We start from the raw sequence: 20,639 nt of genomic DNA, 5'->3' as shown, positions 1-20,639 counted from the left end.
CGTGGGTTCGTGGACTAACTGCTCGGAATAATTTTCGGAGAAAGCATTTAGGACAATCTCGGAAGATGTTTTCTGCCTACCACCGGTTTTGAACAAGTATTTTTGCCAACATATCGAGGGAAGGTCGAAGTCCTCACCAACTATAACCGTATGAGTGGGGTATTTATTTGTTACGAGACTCAAATTTTCTCTGAACTGTTCAGCAACTATATCATCGGAGTCTGGGGGTCGGTAGAAGTAACCAATTATTAACTTAGTTCGGCTGTTAAGTATAACCTCCACCCATACCAAGTCGCACGGAGTATCCGACTTCACTACACGATAAACCACTACAGACAGACACAATCACTCCACCACCAATTCTGCCTAATCTATCTTTCCTGAACACCGTCTGAGACTTCGTAAAAATTTCTGCAGAACTTATTTCAGGCTTTAGCCAGCTTTCTGTACCTATAACCATTTCAGCTTCTGTGCTTTCTATTAGCGCTTGACGCTCAGGGACTTTCCCAGCACAACTACAACAATTTACAACTACAATTAGCCGGCCAGTGTGGCCGAGCGGTTCTAGGCGCTTCAGTCTGAAACCGCGCGACCGCTCCGGTCGCAGGTTCGAATCCTGCCTCGGGCATGGATGTGTGTGATGTCCTTAGGTTAGTTAGGTTTAATTCGTTCTAAGTCTAGGGGACTGATGACCTCAGATGTTAAGTCCCATAGTGCTCAGAGCCATTTTTGAACAACTACAATTCCGACTGAAACTTCCTGGCAGATTAAAACTGTGTGCCCGACCGAGACTCGAACTCGGGACTTTTGCCTTTCGCGGGCAAGTGCTCTACCAACTGAGCTACCGAAGCACGACTCACGCCCGGTACTCACAGCTTTACTTCTGCCAGTACCTCGTTTCCTACCTTCCAAACTTTACAGCGAAAGGCAAAAGTCCCGAGTTCGAGTCTCGGTCGGGCACACAGTTTTAATCTGCCAGGAAGTTTCATATCAGCGTACACTCCGCTGCGAACCTTGCAGAACTAGCACTCCTGAAAGAAAGGATATTGCGGAGACATGGCTTAGCCACAGCCTGGGGGATGTTTCCAGAATGAGATTTTCACTCTGCAGCGGAGTGTGCGCTGATATGAAACTTCCTGGCAGATTAAAACTGTGTGCCCGACCGAGACTCGAACTTGGAACTTTTGCCTTTCGCGGGCAAGTGCTCTACCAACTAAGCTACCGAAGCACGGCTCACGCCCGGTACTCACAGCTTTACTTCTGCCAGTACCTCGTTTCCTACCTTCCAAACTTTACAGCGAAAGGCAAAAGTCCCGAGTTCGAGTCTCGGTCGGGCACACAGTTTTATTCTGCCAGGAAGTTTCATATCAGCGTACACTCCGCTGCGAACCTTGCAGAACTAGCACTCCTGAAAGAAAGGATATTGCGGAGACATGGCTTAGCCACAGCCTGGGGGATGTTTCCAGAATGAGATTTTCACTCTGCAGCGGAGTGTGCGCTGATATGAAACTTCCTGGCAGATTAAAACTGTGTGCCCGACCGAGACTCGAACTTGGAACTTTTGCCTTTCGCGGGCAAGTGCTCTACCAACTAAGCTACCGAAGCACGACTCACGCCCGGTACTCACAGCTTTACTTCTGCCAGTACCTCGTTTCCTACCTTCCAAACTTTACAGCGAAAGGCAAAAGTCTCGAGTTCGAGTCTCGGTCGGGCACACAGTTTTAATCTGCCAGGAAGTTTCATATCAGCTCACACTCCGCTGCAGAGTGAAAATCTCATTCTGGAGACAATTCCGACTGTTCCTCGATCCAAGCACGTCCTGTATTTGCCATGCACCCTTTGAGATTGCAGCCCACCCCGTACTTTCCCGAGGCCTTCTAACCTAAAAAAACCGCCCAGAACCGGCTGGCTGTTTGACTATGGAGCCTGGACTCTTATTACGGTCACAAAAGCAAGAAAAAAAAAACTAAAATTTTCTACGGTCACAACAACTTATTTGTTTGAAATAGGAACCGCTTTCCACACATCAGGTTGGGTAGCTTTGGAACAGCCCACGTAGTCACACGTCATCTTTCCAGAAGTATCGCTTTCCAGGTTCCGGTTTTGTGTTTTGGTTCGGACGCGCTCGGCGCTGGAGCGTCAGCGCCGCAGCGGCGCGGATGCAGATCGGGAGGAGACGGGAGTCGGCTGCGCCCCCCTCAACACTCCCCCCCTTCCCCCCCACCCCTCACACTGCACTCGGCGTGGCTCCCCCAGCGCGACGCAGCCGGCAGCCGGCGGCTCGGGTCATCAATCATTGGCTGACGGCGCGCCGCCTGTGTTCCGGCGCTGCCTGCGTCTGCGACGCAAGGGCCGGCTCAGCTGTCTGTCCCACAGACTCCAAACACTCCTCCCGCCCGCCGTCTTACCCTCTGCGCGGCAGACACTGTCCCAAGATGACCAACGTACCGGCTCTCACGCTGTGTACGACATACACTACTAGCCATTAAAATTGCTACACCACGAAGATCACGTCCTACAGACGCGAAATTTAACCGACAGGAAGAAGATGCTGTGATACGCAAATGATTGGCTCCGGTGGCGACACCTACAACGTCCTGACATGAGGAAAGTTTCCAACCGATTTCTTAAACACAAACAGCAGATGACCGGCGTTGCCTGGTGTAACGTTGTTGTGATGCCTCGTGTAAGGAGGAGAAATGCGTACCATCACGTTTCCGAATTTGATAAAGGTCGGATTGTAGCCTATCGCGATTGCGGTTTATCGTATCGCGACATTGCTGCTCGCGTTGGTCGTCCAATGACCGTTAGCAGAATATGGAATCGGAGGGGTCAGGAGGGTAATACGGAACGCCGTGCTGGATCCAAACGGCCCCGTATCACTAGCAGTCGCGATGACAGGCATCTTATCCGCATGACTGTAACAGATCGTGCAGCCACGTCAACAGAGGAGGACGTTTACAACAACCATCTGCACGAATAGTTCGACGACGTTTGCAGCAGCATGGACTATCAGCTCGGAGACCGTGGCTGCGGTTACCCTTGACACTGCATCACAGACAGGGGCGCCTGCGATGGCGTACTCGACGACGAACCTAGGTGCACGAATGGCAAAACGTCATTTTTTCGGATGAATCTAGGTTCTGTTTACAGCATCATGTTGCTCGCATCCGTGTTTGGCGACATCGCGGTGAACGCACACTGGAAGCGTGTCTTCGTCATCGCCATACTGGCGTATCACCGAGCGTCATGGCATGGGGTGCCATTGGTTACACGTCTCGGTCACCTCTTGTTCGCATTGACGGCACTTTGAACAGTGGACGTTACATTTCAGATGTGTTACGACCCGTGGCTCTACCCTTCATTCGATCCCTGCGAAACCCTACATTTCAGCAGGATTATGCACGACCGCATGTTGCAGGTCCTAACGGGCCTTTCTGGATACAGAAAATGTTCGAGTGCTGCCCTGGACAGCACACTCTCCAGGTCTCTCACCAATTGAAAACGTCTGGTCAATGGTGGCCGAGCAACTGTCTCGTCACAATCGCCAGTCACCATTCTTCGTGAACTGTGGTATCGTGTTGAAGCTGCATGGGCAGCTGTACCTGCACACGCCATCCAAGCTCTGTTCTAGTCAATGCCCAGGCGTATCAAGGCCGTTAATACGGCCAGAGGTGGTTGTTCTGGGTACGGATTTCTCAGGATCTATGCACCAAAACTGCGTGAAAATGTAATCACATGTCAGTTCTAGTATAATATATTTGTCCAATGAATACCCGTTTGTCATCTGCATTTCTTCTTGATGTAGCAGTTTTAATGGTTTTGCCTGGTACTGCTAGAGTTCGTTTCTGTCAATGTGTGTGGGCTTGCAGCTGTCACTATTCCGAACTGATTTTAGAATCTGAGGGTAGAGAATGCAAATGTAATTCTTCTGATTTACGAATAGTACTTTATAGTCAGTGAAAATTGTTTAATTTAGCTACCTTATCTGAGCATCTCTATAGGAGAAATTATTGCTACTGGCGCTGCCTCTACCACCGCCTCTATCATCATAAATTTGAACCACATTTATCAGTCATTTTGGCTACTTCGAAGGCAATGGCGTTTTGGTAATTACTGGCAATAGCCGATGGTCGATACTTGTGACATATTCATTTGATCATATGTTTTGCTGTTCGTAATGTAAATGTACTTTTACTTCATTTAATATTCTTTACTAAAAAGAAGTGACTTTATACTGTTGCCGTTTTGAGGTGTTTGCTGTCAGTTGTGTTACTAAAATTTAGTCTTTTCAGTGCTGGAGGCAATTTGTTAATGTTATTCTTGGATGATAGCTTTTTAAAAATAAAATTAGATTTCCTGGAAACGTTAATAAATTTATTATGGCTCAGCACCTTGTCACTCAACACCATCTCTCTACCGCATTTCATATGTGACTGCGTGTATTCGAGTACAGTGCTATACTATACCATCCGAGTAATGTGCTGTTCTATCTTTACATAAGAATAGTACTCGCGATGGACTGTCTTCATCCATCCAACGGACATCTAGCACACAAAATAGCGGAAATGGGATGATCATGTGCCGGCATCGTGGATCTTTAAGAGTATAAAAAGACTTCTGACAGGGGCAGCAATATGCTTTGGTTTGTTGTTATTACTGGACAATCTAGACAAACTTGTTGCAAACTATTGGTAATACAACGATTGGTAATATCGAGGATGTAATGCTCTTTAGGAGGAGGAATTTAAATGTGATTACATTCTTTACAGAACCGTTTAGAGTATTTCGCTATTTGCAGAGCTGTAGCATTGTCGAAAATATCGACCAAGTGGTTGAAATCGAGACTTTTCGATTGGTAATATGCATGCAGAGTCTCTATGTGTATGTTTGTAGAGCTATCAGCGGCGGATGGTTGCGGTTCGAATGCATAACTTGCTAACTCAAAAATGGTTCAAATGGCTTTGAGCACTATGGGACACAACTTCTGAGGTCATTAGTATTGTGACTTGACAAGACAGCCAAGCCACTATGACGAAGCCGAAAGGCACGCGTTTAAGCTCACGCAGGCTGGCGTGAGGTCTGGAGCATTTAAGGAAGTTAGACTTTAGCAAAAAAGGTCGTAGCTGTTGGAATACTTAACTTTAATCCATAATTGGTGAACATCGGTCTGACGATACAGGCATCACTAGATAAATAGCAAATGATAATGGCGCCTTGCTAGTCGTAGCAAATGACGTAGCTGAAGGCTATGCTAACTATCGTCTCGGCAAATGAGAGCGTATTTTGTCAGTGAACCATCGCTAGCAAAGTCGGTTGTACAACTAGGGCGAGTGCTAGGAAGTCTCTCTAGACCTGCCGTGTGGCGGCGCTCGGTCTGCAATCACTGATAGTGGCGACACGCGGGTCCGACGTATACTAACGGACCGCGGCCGATTTAAAGGCCACCACCTAGAAAGTGTGGTGTCTGGCGGTGACACCACAATTAGTCCCCTAGAACTGAGAACTAGTTAAACCTAACTAACCTAAGGACACCACACACGTCCATGCCCGAGGCAGGGTTCGAACCTGCGACAGTAGTGGTCTCGCGGTTCCAGACTGCAGCGCCTAGAACCGCACGGCCACTTACGCTGGCTAACTTGCTAACTGCTCGCGCCTATAAATTACGCTGCCGGGAGGGGGATGCAATCTGTAGGTAGGGAGCTGCTAAGTACAGTCGGCACATTTTTTGTCAACCAGCGAATATCTTATTACTTCGATAAAAAAAAAAATACCCGTTAGCTGCAGTTTGTCCTGGCAGGGTTGTGGGAACGTACTAGATTTGGAAGGTCTAAACAAAAGTAGAGAAGCTCATCTTGTAAGCAATAAGAGTATATACTTTTAGCAAAAAGTCAGGGCAGCAGCAGAAATCAACTCTGTACACGAGTCAACTCCCTGTTGCAGATCCCTACGCTGTAGAGAGGAAGTCAAATGAAAATTTAGAACTATGCCAGACTTTGAATTTCCACCAAGTGTATCGCTACATGAGTCTGCAGATAAGCTCTCTGTTGTGTTCGCTACGGTCGCAGGTTCGAATCCTGCCTCGGGCATGGATGTGTGTGATGTCCTTAGGTTAGTTAGGTTTAAGTAGTTCTAAGTTCTAGGGGACTGATGACCTCACATGTTAAGTCCCATAGTGCTCAGAGCCACTTGACCATTTGTTGTGTCGTAGCAGTACACGGAGTTGTTTCCGGACTTCCGAGTTTCCAATCTGCATCACTCGCTGCGCTCCATCCGATACGAAGCGATTGTTACTGTACTTTTCATGATATTCCTATCCGGAATGCATGCAAGTAGATCGTCGGGAAGAGGTGAATTCTTAGAATTTTTTAGTAGACTGGTGTATAAGGCACACAAATATCCTCGTAAGAAGTCAAACAACGCATGGGTATGCCAGCAATGGGACCTTATGCATACGGAAAACTATTGAAAAAAATATGGAAAAGACATAAAATCGGAAAGAATCAAGGAAAACCTGGTATAATTGCGACAAAATGGTCGAAATAGGTGAAACTGACACATATACGACGAGATATTTAAATTCACCAAAAACTTGCAAAATTGCGTAAATTGACTGAGAATAGATAAAATTAAGAAAAAGTATCATGAAATGCGAGAAACTGAGGTGTGTTGGAGACACCCGGACACTTAAACCGAGAAAAGCTTAAAAATTTGTCTGTCTTCAGTTTAACCCTCCCTCTTCCCCTGTAAACTACATGAGTAGTTCAACACAGGTGATATAAGGATTACACAGAAGCTCTACATTAAAGCAGGCAAACATATTTATCCCAATCAATATCAGTGTTCTCAAACATGCAGTCCAATATAGATATTACCGAAATGCTGTTGGTTCCCACAACAAAAGTTATTCTGTAAGTATTAAAGGGAGGAAGCAATGTGTTTATGAGACTGAAGCCATTCTCTAGGAGAGTGGACTGACGCCACATACAGGTCTATTACAAATAATTGAAACGATTTCATAAATTCACTGTAGCTCCATTCATTGACATATGGTCACGACACACTACTGATACGTAGAAAAACTCATAAAGTTTTGTTCGGCTGAAGCCGCACTTCAGGTTTCTGCCGCCAGAGCGCTCGAGAGCGCAGTGAGACAAAATCGCGACAGGAGCCGAGAAAGCGTATGTCGTGCTTGAAATGCACTCACATCAGACAGTCATAACAGTGCAACGACAGTTCAGGACGAAGTACAACAAAGATCCACCAACTGCTAGCTCCATTCGGCGATGGTATGCGCAGTTTAAAGCTTCTGGATGCCTCTGTAAGGGGAAATCAACGGGTCGGCCTGCAGTGAGCGAAGAAACGGTTGAACGCGTGCGGGCAAGTTTCACGCGTGGCTCATTCCACAACTGGAGACCGACAGCGCCGACTTCATCTTTCAACAGGATGGTGCTCCACCACACTTCCATCATGATGTTCGGCATTTCTTAAACAGGAGACTGGAAAACCGATGGATCGGTCGTGGTGGAGATCATGATCAGCATTTCATGTGATGGCCTCCACGCTCTCCCGACTTAACCCCATGCGATTTCTTTCTGTGGATTTATGTGAAAGATTTAGTGTTTAAACCTCCTCTACCAAGAAACGTGCCAGAACTGCGAGCTCGCATCAACGATGCTTTCGATCTCATTTATGGGGACATGCTGCGCCGAGTGTGCGAGGAACTTGATTACCGGCTTGATGTCTGCCGAATCACTAAAGGGGCACATATCGAACATTTGTGAATGCCTAAAACAACTTTTTGAGTTTTTGTATGTGTGTGCAAAGCATTGTGAAAATATCTCAAATAATAAACTTATTGTAGAGCTGTGAAATCGCTTCAATCATTTGTAATAACCCTGTATATTGGCCTTAATAGTGTGAGGAGGGTGTACTCTAGAGACGTGATATTAGTACGAAATTGCTATATTATCCTGAACATGTGCACAACTACCACACATCAGACCAGGATATATTCCTCTTGCACACAGAAGTCCTAATCTGATGTGAGGTAGTTTTGCTCATGTGCAGGATAATATAGCAATTTCGTACTAATATCACGTCTCTAGAATACACCCTCCTCACACTATTAAGGCCGATATATGTGGCATCAGTCCACTCTCCAAAACAAGACTTGGACGCACAACATTCTTAAATACACAGAAGGACTTAAAAATATACCCTGGATGCAAGGGGTCAGAAAGGACCTATAAAAAACTCAGATAAATTGTTCAGACGCTCTGTACAGAAAGGTATTTCAGCAGAAAGTTGACAGATGGGAAGTTAATTCAGAGAACGAAGCTCCGAAGAACGCAGGAACAACATGGGCAGAGGAAAGGAGGAGAGTCCATGCAGAAAAAATGAAACCAGTGTGGAAAAAAAGAAAAAGAATCAAGAAGCTTTGCGTGATCCAACAGAGTATAATCGCACATAACAATATGAGAGAGAGAGAGAGAGAGAGAGAGAGAGAGAGAGAGAGAGAGAGAAAGAGGGAGAGTGTCTTGTGCTGGTCATTTTCGCAGCAGCTGTAGTATATAAATTGTAGTAGTTCAATAGGAAAACGCCTTTTCCACGCTGCACATTAAGTTTTTTTTATTTAACTAATGCACTCAGACGCATTTCCATTTCATTACAAGGCATTTTATCGAGAGTCCTGAAATCCTGCAAAATTTTAGCACACACACTGAAGACGTCTTTAACTAAGACGAAACGCGTCTACTGATGTAGACAGGAAAACTAAAAGAAACAAAATATTGTTTATTTCGCTATTCAAAGTTTAGAAACTAAATTTTGATTTAAGCTGTAGTTTGTAGCAAGGCATATTAACACTGGACCTATTAACCGTTCCTCTAACTCTAGACGTGTCATTCGCGAAAAGCTGTTTCGTAGATTAAGAGAACAAGCCTTTTTTGTAATGCATTTAGGCATCTCCTGCTAATCATGGCACCTGGCTGTGGATCGTTATGGTTACACGGATTTAAGTACAGTTTCCATCAGGATTCCACTAAATGAGCAATTACTGAAACTATTTTAGTCTGTAGATAGCTATTCTGTAGGATACGCTGGGAAACAACTATGCATTTGTGCTTTACTCAATTTTCGCCACTTTATGTAATGAATAGTAATAACTGGCGTTGTTAAAAGTACCCTCCGTCATGTATTTCACACGTTGCGCTGAGAGCTGTCACGCACCATGTTGTATTTAGACAATTTGGATTAAGAAAATTAAAAACACAAAATCTTGTTAAGATCAACTCCATCCATGTACTGAAGATTTAAAGCGAAAAACATAGAACTATTAAATATGTGGGAGCAAACCAAATCACTTATGTAGTTCAGTAGTTATTGCGAAAATTTTTTCCCAAGTCATCTTAAAAATTCATACTGTATTCCGTGCTTAATTTGTTAGCTTTGTTTCTATTCTAAGCTGAAGAGTACTATTATTACAATACGACGTTAATGCATCAAACGGGGCTCGTAGATTGTGATGCGATATATGTAATTTCTTACAACAAATTATAATACGAGAACAGTTCTCAGTTATAGAGAACCAAGTAACACCGTTTGACTCCTTGCACTGAATTTTAACATGATAAAAACGGGTTATCCAAATTGTGAGGGAAACGCTAACGTAGCTTTTGAAATCACACTTCGCTTTGCTCCTGCTTTTCTTCCGCCATTTCTTGTTCGTGGCGTCTGCGCATCGACTGTTGTGTGTCCAGCTGCTGCAGTTCGCAACCCCCACCATGTGCCACAGGAAGGCGGAGGGGGAAATGACTACTGCTGCCCTCTCGTAGCTCTGCTCCAGAAGCTTACTGTAGCGGAGGAGAAAGAATGGCCGCTACGCGCTGCGGACAGACCGATGCTGCCATCTGGTGGCTATTTGGTCGAAGCTACTGAGCCATGCATGGCGTAGGAACGGTTTGAAAATAATGGTTACATTAATCCTCGAATCATTTTACAGGGCCGTATTTTATGGCAATGTGTGATCGCAATAGTTTTGGCATCAATTTGCTGCAATGTGGCTGCCGCAAACGGCAACACTGCTGTGTGGCCGTGCAATATTGCTGGTGGAACAGCACGTTGCAGGTCGACGTGTTGTATCGCCCATTAACGGTTCATCTTTGTCCTTGTCTGTAAGTGTTTCGCTCTCACTTTCACAAAAGGGAAGTGTTTTCTCGGAAGCACCGATTTTGTCCAATATTATGTTGCATACGGGGCTTGTGTAGGAGTGAAAACGACAGAAGAGGTAACTCGAAGACAGCCAAGGGTTTAGAACAGAGTAGCATTTTTGGCATAAGCTATGCGGATGGCGCAACGGAAAGTGTACAGATCAACCAAGGGTTGTGGGGTGTAATCCCTTTCCGAAAACCTATTTTTTTTCAGCTTTTACGATGTTTGCACTGAAAATAAATCGGAATAATGCTCAGCATGATCTATTTATAAATATTTTCATAAGGCACGAAAAAAAAACTTCCGATTTGCAAATAAATTACCAGGAAGCCACTCTGTGGAGTACATGAGAACTTCGTACACAAAATTAGATACTTTTATTATTTTACTGTTGTTAGGGATATAATAACAGAAAAACCCGGAAAGCAATCATTTTCTTGCATAATACACACGTTACAACGCCATATTTTTACAATTACATGATTGTCTAAACGTTTCTAAGAAACCTTGGATTACGTTGATAAAATGTTCTTTCTCTTTGCACACGTTGGCAACAAATCACGCGTAACGCATCATTTTGCGAACGAAGATAGTTGGTGAAGCACAACGGAATGCATTTTGACGCAGACTTTTCCAGTTGAAATTTCTTTTTCTCTGTCTATGAGACGAGAAAATTTTTGAAGCTTTTTGATCAAATTATTTACCTGACGATAAAAAATTAATATCGTGGAGTTGCTCCAGTGAGTGCAGCCAACAATATTGAACGATGGCAATCCTTATTTAGCCTGAACAATCTCGTTGTATAACTGTTGATGTGTTTAGGCTGACCGCGAGAGAATAAAGATAGCAAGTATGTCCTCTTGCACGAAGGGCTTCGTCACATCAGACAAAAATGTAATTGTAACTCATTCTGACGAAGATAGTCTTAGTTGGTATTGAAACCAGGTAAATGCAATAAGATTTGTGCAGCCGCTTGGCTGTTTTTACACTTCATTAAGACTTAGATACGGTTGCCGAATGTCAGCCATATTCATTGACATTGCATTTTATGCCCTGGTACCAAATCGTACGAAGTTCCATGAATTTAGAATTTGTTATTAACCGTCAATTCTGTCCTAAACGGTAATCTGCGCAACGGAATTTAATTATTGAACGACCGATGAGCGATTATAATTTGCTAGTATATTCAGTAATTTTCTTTCACGGGGCACACGACCCTAAGGAGTGCAGGACCTGGGGTCGTGTCCTAACGTGTACTTCACAGAGAAAATCGACGAAATGTGTGACTTCATTTCTATTGTTTATTTTCATTCTATCACGCGATATAAAAATTTAAGGGACGCCATGAGCATCACATGCGTTTAAATTAAGAATCACGTACATCTACATCTACATCTACATCTACATGGATACTCTGCAAACCACTTTGCAAGGCAGAGGGTTCATTGAACCACCTTTACAATACTCTATTATTCCAATCTCGTATAGCGCGCGGAAAGAACGAACACCTTTATCTTTCCGTACGAGCTCTGATTTCCCCTATTTTATCGTGGTGATCGTTTCTCCCTATGTAGGTCGATGGCAACAAAATATTTTCGCATTCGGAGGAGAAAGTTGGTGATTGTAATTTCGTGAGAAGATTTCGTCGCAACGAAAAACGCCTTCCTTTTGACGAAATCCAGCCCAAATCCTGTATCATTTCTGTGACACTCTCTCGCATATTTCGCGATAATACAAAACGTGCTGCCCTTCTTTGAACTTTATCGATGTGCTCCGTCAGCCCTGTCTGGTTCAAATGGTTCAAATGGCTCTGAGCACAATGGGACTTAACATCTGAGGTCATCAGTCCCGTAGAACTTGGAACTACTTAAATCTAACTAACCTAAGGACATCACACGCATCCCTGCCCGAGGCAGGATTCGAACCTGCGACCGTAGCGGTCGCTCGTTTCCAGACTGAAGCCCCTAGAACCGCTCGGCCACACCGGCCGGCTTCTGTCTGGTAAGCATACCACGCAGCAGTATTCTTAAAGAGGGCGAACAAGCGCAGTGTAGTCTCCTTAGTAGATCTGTTACACTTTCTAAGTGTTCTGCCAGTAACTTTAACAAACGAGTGAACAGGTAAAAATGGACACCTATTCGAAACAAATGAAGGAAAGATTGGGGCTGAATAAAAAATGAGTAAATCGATGGCATCAGACATCACGGTACACAGTCTTGTAAGACATTTTCATCAAAAAAGTGACTACACAGTTATGACAGAGTAAGAAAGGGCAGAAAGAATAGCACTACTGGACTAGGATCGGTTCCCCAATTTAAGGCTGCCCGAGGTTATTTTGAAAGAAGATATCCTGACATTGCTGAATTCTGAAGCTGTTACATAGCCGCTTCAATGCTGACTTCTCCGTCCTCTTCGGGGCATGATTATTATCTGGAGTTTCTCCTGAACAAAGAAATCTGGAACTTTATAAAATTGTTATAGTTCAATGGGTGACTCACGTATTTTTGCTTTCGTAACATTAAGTACTCAAACAACTGGTTCAGAATGACCATTTATCTTCCACAGTAACATAATTTCCATCTGCTCACATCAGCTACTAAATTTCTACTCCCTACACTGCACAACGTGTCTGACTTTTCAACTGATTCCATAAGACTGTCTCTTACAACTCGAAGTGCGGGAGTTCACATTATTACACTGTAGGCAAAGAAGCTGATCATTTATATTACAGACAACGAAAGTATTTTGGTTCACTTACACATATGTTTTACGCTTGTATAACAAAAAACGACACCGACCGACCGCCGTGTCATCCTCAGAAAACGACACCGACCGACCGCCGTGTCATCCTCAGAAAACGACACCGACCGACCGCCGTGTCATCCTCAGAAGATAGGCTTCACCGAATGCCGGATGGAGGAGCATGTGGTCAGCAACCACTCTCCTGCCCATTGTCAGTTTTCGTAACCGGAGCTGCTACTTTTCAATCTAGCAACTCCTCAATTGGCCTCACAAGGGTTGAGTGCAACCCGCTTGCCAACAGCGCTCGGTTGACCCGGATGGTCACCCATCCAAATGCTAGTTAAGCTCGACAGCGCTTGCCTTCGGCGATAAGAAGGGAACCGGTGTTACCACTGCAGCAAAGACGTTGGTAGTTTTAGCAGCAGTCCACGAAATATACCGTTGACGTACAACTTGCATTACTGGAAGCTATTATTACACTACTGGCCATTAACATTGCTACACCAAAAGAAAGGCAGATGATAAACGGGTATTCATTGGACAAATATATTGTACTAGGAACGGACATGTGATTACATTTTCACGCAATTTGGGTGCATTAGATCCTGAGAATTCAGTACCCAGAACAACCACCTCAGACCGCAGTAACGGCCTTGATACGCCTGGGCATTGAGTCAAGCAGACCTTGGATGGCGTGTACAGGTAAAGCTGCCCATGCAGCTTCAACACGATACCACAGTTCATCAAGAGTAGTGACTGGCGTATTGTGACGAGCCAGTTGCTCGGCCAGCATTGACCAGACGTTTTCAATTGGTGAGAGATCTGGAGAATGTGCTGGCCAGGGCAGCAGACGAACATCCAGAATGGCTCGTGCAGGACCTGCAACATGCGGTCGTGCATTATCCTGCTGAAATGTAGGGTTTCGCAGGGATCAAATGAAGGATAGAGCCACGAGTCGTCACACATCTGAAATGTAACGTCCATTGTTCAAAGTTCCGTCAATGCGAAGAAGAGGAGACAGAGACGTGTAACCAATGGCACCCTATACCATCACGCCGGGTGATACGCCAGTATGGCGATGACGAATACAAGCTTCCAATGTGTGTTCACCGCGATGTCGCCAAACATGGACGCGACCATCGTGATGCTGTAAACAGAACCTGGATTCATCCGAAAAAATGACGTTTTGCCATTCGTGCACCCAGGTTCGTTGTTGAGTACACCAGCGCAGGGGCTCCTGTCTGTGATGCAGCGTCAAGGGTAACCGCAGCCATGGTCTCCGAGCTCATAGTCCATGCTGCTGCAAACGTCGTCGAACTGTTCGTGCAGATGGTTGTTGTCTTGCAAACGTCCCCATCTGTTGACTCAGAGATCGAGACGTGGCTGCACGATCCGTTACAGTCATGCGGATAAGGTGCCTGTCGTCTCGACTGCTAGTGATACGAGGCCATTGGGATCCAGCACGGCGTTCCGTATTACCCTCCTGAACGCACCGATTCCATATTCTGCTAACAGTCATTGGATCTCGACCAACGCGAGCAGCAATGTCGCGATACGATAAACCGCAATCGCGATATGCTACAATCCGACCTTTATCAAAGTCGGAAACGTGATGGTACGCATTTCTCCTCCTTACACGAGGCATCGCAACAACGTTTCACCAGGCAACGCCGGTCAACTCCTCTGTGTGTATGAGAAATCGGTTGTAAACTTTCCTCATGTCAGCACGTTGTAGGTGTCGCCACGGGCCCCAACCTTGTGTGAATGCTCTGAAAAGCTAATCGTTTCCATATCACAGCATCTTCTTCCTGTCGGTGAAATTTCGCGTCTGTAGCACGTCATCTTCGTGGTGCAGCAATTTTAATGGCCAGTAGTGTATTTTACTCGGTAAAAACTTCCTGAATATATAAATATTTCTTTATTTACAATCGGTCATGTGCTACATTTTATCTACATGACATTTTGGCGTCCAACTCAAAATGAACACATTTTATATCATAAATTTTTGAAGACCTGAAGATTACAGCAAAGCTGTCGAAACAAGTAAATAACGAAATATTTATGCGATCTTTGTTTCAGAAAGTAACACTTACAAAAGTAATGATCGATACCCTCCAGTACCGAAAGGCTCCAAATATACCAGGTTATCAAAAAGTCAGTATAAATTTGAAAACTTAATAAACCACGGAATAATGTAGATAGAGAGGTAAAAATTGACACGCATGCTTGAAATGACATGGGGTTTTATTAGAACCTAAAAAAAACTTTTGCTAGACACGTGAAAATCTCTTGCACGCGCCGTTTGGTGATGATCGTGTGCTCAGCCGCCACTTTCGTCATGCTTGGCCTCCCAGGTCCCCAGACCTCAGTCCGTGCGATTATTGGTTTTGGGGTTACCTGAAGTCGCAAGTGTATCGTGATCGACCGACATCTCTAGGGATGCTGAAAGACAACATCCGACGCCAATGCCTCACCGTAACTCCGGACATGCTTTACAGTGCTGTTCACAACATTATTCCTCGACTACAGCTATTGTTTTAGTAATGATGGTGTACATATTGAGCATTTCCTGTAAAGAACATCATCTTTGCTTTGTCTTACTTTGTTATGCTAATTATTGCTATTCTGATCAGATGAAGCCCCATCTGTCGGACGTTTTTTGAACGTTTGTATTTTTTTGGTTCTAATAAAACCCCATGTCATTCCAAGCATGTGTACCTCTCTATCTTCATTATTCCGTGATTTATTCAGTTTTCAAATTTATACTGACTTTTTGATCACCCTGTGCATTACGATTGATTACACCACCCATGGCATCAGAACTTCTCTTTGTCTTTTTCTTGGTTCCCAGTTTTTGATGTGCTTACTAGCCGGATAACCACAAGAATTTTTTTTATTTTCATTTCTATTCTTGCAACAGTACGGTATCTGTGATTCTTGCTTCCGTGCAAGAAAGCAAGCCCGGTAGCTGTGACGTAATGGGCCAGCGACGAACAGCGTTCGCGAGGGGCCCGGACCAGACCCGGGCTATAAATTATGTCCACATGTCACGGGGCTGAAAAGCTGCGCACAGCTGTTGAGCTCCCCTCCTGGCTCCTCTTAGCAGGCAGGGATGCAGCCGAACGGAGCCGCATTCGCCGCTCAAGTCAGTGTCATCACCGCCGTGTCGAGTTCGTGTGCGCCCTTGCTGCTGTACATCGCTCTCAGGGGCGATTTGCGATCTCGGACGCACACGGCAGCTCCGACCATCGTGTGACGCCTGTCATCACTGGTAACGTGGATCACCTGGAGCGAAAGGTATGTGCCGGCCGGAGTGGCGGTGCGGTTCTAGGCGCTACAGTCTGGAGCCGAGCGACCGCTACGGTCGCGGGTTCGAATCCTGCCTCGAGCATGGATGTGTGTGATGTCCTTAGGTTAGTTAGGTTTAATTAGTTCTAAGTTCTAGGCGACTGATGACCTCAGAAGTTAAGCCGCATAGTGCTCAGAGCCATTTGAACCAGTCCGCATCTCGTGGTCGTGCGGTAGCGTTCTCGCTTCCCACGCCCGGGTTCCCAGGTTCGATTCCCGGCGGGGTCAGGGATTTTCTCTGCCTCGTGATGGCTCGGTGTTGTGTGATGTCCTTAGGTTAGTTAGGTTTAAGTAGTTCTAAGTTCTAGGGGACTGATGACCTCAGAAGTTAAGTCGCATATTGCTCAGAGCCATTTGAACCATTTTTTGAAAGGTATGTAAACAAGCTCATCGCTGTCACTTCCCTACTTTTCCTGTGCCATTCGGAAGGACGACGGTTCAATCCCGCGTCCGGCCATCCTGATTTAGGTTTTCCGTGATTTCCCTAAATCGCTCCAGGCAAATACCGGGATGGTTCCTTTGAAAGGGCACGGCCGACTTCCTTCCCCGTCCTTCCCTAATCCGACGAGACCGATGACCTCGCAGTTTGGTCTCTTCCCCCAAACAACCCAAGCAACCCTGTGCCATTCGCGAATTGACAAAATAGTGCGAACACCTGCACTTACTGAGGAATGGTTTATTAATAAGGGACTGACCACCATTTGCCCGTAATACAGCTTGTAATGGTACTTGAATTTCGTAACCATTATGGTACCTCACCTGAACCTCTCGATACCAGTAATATTCAACTGTATTTCTGTCAACTACTTAACATATTTCTGAGACAACATTCAGATTTGATTTCACTTTTGATATATCGATATGTTTATATTGCAATGATATTATTCTTATGTGTATTCCTTCTTTTGTGACTACGATCTTTGACGTACTTGTAACTCCGATTTTTGGGCGCATAAGCGATTATTAGTTAGTTGTTAAGTTGTTAGAGAGTCGGACGTCTTGGAAGTAATGTAGGAAAGACGCATATTATAGTCAGCTTATAAAATGTGAACTTTAACAGTGACTGTGAGGAAGACGTTTTCGAGTATGTTTTGTATTGTGAAGCGATGTTTTGTGTTTACGTGATATTGCAATAAAAGCAATTAAAAGGAAGTGTAACTTAAATTCGGAGTGCTGATTATTATTTTACATCACCATTGTCCAGTAAAAGTGTAATCTCCAAGAATGGTTTGTGAAGCGCATCTACAAAACTTTTGAATATAGCACGATAAAACCTAGGCCTCTTTGCATCCGAGCTTGGAATCATAACCACCTAGATTTTCAACGATTGAGCCATGATCTTAAGACGCGACCAGCGTGGGAAACACAAAAAGATGAGTGCCTAGTTTTTTGATTATTACATGAAATGACTTCATTGACTGTGCTCTAATGACACCTGCCACATAGTATGACTATTGTTGTCCGAAAATGCAGTATTTAGCAGCGTGAGCAACATCACAATCATTAAGCTTTGATCTTTGTTGTGGTAGGGTTGTTAGAAGCTACGATTCTTCTTGGAATACTAGCACATGATGACTCTATAGTCACCAGTGGAATATTATGCCACACTTCGATCGGAACCTCTGCTAACTCCTGTACTGACGAGGGAGGCGGAAATCTACTCCGGACTCTGCGCTCCAAAACCGCCCACAAGGCTTCCATAAAGTTCAAGTCTGGGGACTGTGCTGGCCAGGAAAAACGCTGCAGTTCAGTTGCATGCTCCTCATACCACGAATGTACTGTCCTGGCTGTGTGAATGGGTGCGTGACCGTCCTGAAATACGGAAGCATTGTTGGGAAACAGCATCTGAATCATGAAGTGCAGCTGATCACCTAAAATGTTCACATAGTTCAAATAGCTCTGAGCAGTAAAGGACTTAACTGCTAAGGTCATCAACTTAGATCTACTTAAACCTTACTAACCTAAGGACATCACACACATCCATGCCCGAGGCAGGATTCGAACTTGCGACCGTAGCGGTCGCGCGTTCCACATAATCGTGGCTTAAACACAGGGTTCAGAGTAATGATGGGACCAGCAGAATACCATGAGCTACATCTACATCTGCGTGATTTCTCTGCTATTCGCAATTAAGTGCCTGGCAGAGGGTTCAATGAACCACCTTCAAGGTGTCTCTCTACCGTTCCACTCTCGAAGCGCGCGGGAAAAAACGAGCACTTAAATTTTTCTGTGAGTGCGCTAATTTCTCTTATTTTATCGTGATGATCGTTTGTCCCTATGTAGGTGGGTGCCAACAGAATGTTTCTGCAATCGCAGGAGAAAACTTGTGATTGAAATTTAGTGCGAAGATATCGTCGCAACGAAAAATGCCTTTGTTTAAATTATTATCCCTCCAATTCACGTATCATGTCTGTGACACTATCTCCCCTATTTCGCGATAGTACGAAGCAAACCGCCCGTCAGTCCCACCTGATGCGGATCCCATACCGCACAGCAATACTTCAGAATAGGGCGGACAAGCGTGATGTAAGCAGTCTGTTTAGTAGACCTGATGCACCTTCTAAGTGTTCTGCCAATGAATCCCAGTCTTTGGTTTGCTCTACCCACAACGTTATCTATGTGATCGCTCCAATTTAGGTTATTGGTAATGGTAGTCCCTAAGTATGTTGTTGAACTTACAGCCTTAAGATTTGTGTGATTTACGCGTAATAAAAATTTAGCGGATTTCTTTTAGTGCTCATGTGAATAACTTCACTCTTTTCTTTATTCAGCCGAGCGGTTCTAGGCGCTTCAGTCTGGAACCGTGCGACCGCTACGGTTGCAGGTTCGAATCCAGCCTCGGGTATGGATGAGTGTTATGTCCTTAGGTTAGTTAGGTTTAAGTAGTTCTAAGTTCTAGGGGACTGATGACCTCAGATGTTAAGTCCCATAGTGCTCAGAGCCATTTTTTTCTTTATTCAGGGTCAATTGCCACTTTTCGCACTATACAGACATCTTATCTAAATCATTTCGCAATTCGTTTCGGTCATCTGATGACTTTACAAGACGGTAAATGACACCATCATCTGCAAACAATCTAAGAAGGCTACTCAGGTTGTCTCTTATGTCGTTAATATATATCAGGAACAATACAGGGAATATAACACTTCCTTGGGGAACGCCGGATATTACTTCTGTTTTACTAGATGACTTTCCGTCTATTACTACGAACTGTGACCTTTCTGACAGGAAATCACGAATCTAGTACCACAACTGAGGCGATATTCCATAGGCACGCAGTTTGGTTGGAAGACGCTTGTGAGGAACTGTCGAAAGCCTTCTGAAAGTCTAAAAATATGGAATCAACTTGACATCCCCTGTCGATTACTTCGTGAGTATAAAGAGATAGTTCCGTTTCACAATAACTATATTTTCTGAATCCCTGATGTCTATGTGTCAATAAATCGTTTTCTTCGAGGTAATTCATAATGCTCGAACGCAGTATAAGTTCCAAAACCCTATTTGAAAAAATGGTTCAAATGGCTCTGAGCACTATGGGACTTAACATCTGGGGTCATCAGTCCCCTAGACTTAGAACTACTTAAACCTAACTAACCTAAGGACATCACACACATCCGTGCCCGAGGAAGGATTCGAACCTGCGACCATAGCAACAGCGCGGTTCCGGACTGAAGCGCGTAGAACCGCTCGGCCACAGCGGCCGGCCCCTACTGCAACTCGACGTTAGTGATACAGGCCTGTAATTCAGCGAATTACTCATATTTCCCTTTTTGGGTATTGTTGTATGGCTGTCCACACCGTCACACTTCCACCTCCATGTTTACCCGTTGGAATCAATCAATCAGGACTGTAGGCTTCTTTTGGCGTTCTCCAGACGTAAACCCGGCCCGGAATTGGAGATAACGAGAACGTTGACTCGTCGGACCATATGACTTGTTTCCACTGATCAGCCGTCCAGGATTTATGCTCCTGAAACCACATTTGTACACTTCTTTGCGCAAGTTGTCGTCATTAATTGTTTCGGTATAGCAACTCGCCAATTAATATTCGCTTTATGGAGTTCTCGACGGACAGTGTCGATAGATACGAGGTCTCTAAGATGGCTATTGAGCTTTGCAGTCACTTTAGCCGCCGTAGTTTTGTGTTGTTTTGACACAGCTCGAGTTATCGTAAGACGATCTCTGTCATCTAGTTTTGATTTGCGCACACTATTACGTTAACTCGGTAATGTCTTCCCATGTTTTGTATAGGCTGTCATGACTGCTGAAACAGTTGCTCCTGAAAACATTCAGTGAGTTGGCTGTCTCGGTTACGGATGCTCCAGCTAATCGGGCCCC

This window comes from Schistocerca cancellata, chromosome 12 (genome assembly GCF_023864275.1).
Source record: "Schistocerca cancellata isolate TAMUIC-IGC-003103 chromosome 12, iqSchCanc2.1, whole genome shotgun sequence".
Classification (NCBI taxonomy): Eukaryota; Metazoa; Arthropoda; class Insecta; order Orthoptera; family Acrididae; genus Schistocerca; species Schistocerca cancellata.
This window is presented reverse-complemented; position numbering follows the sequence as displayed.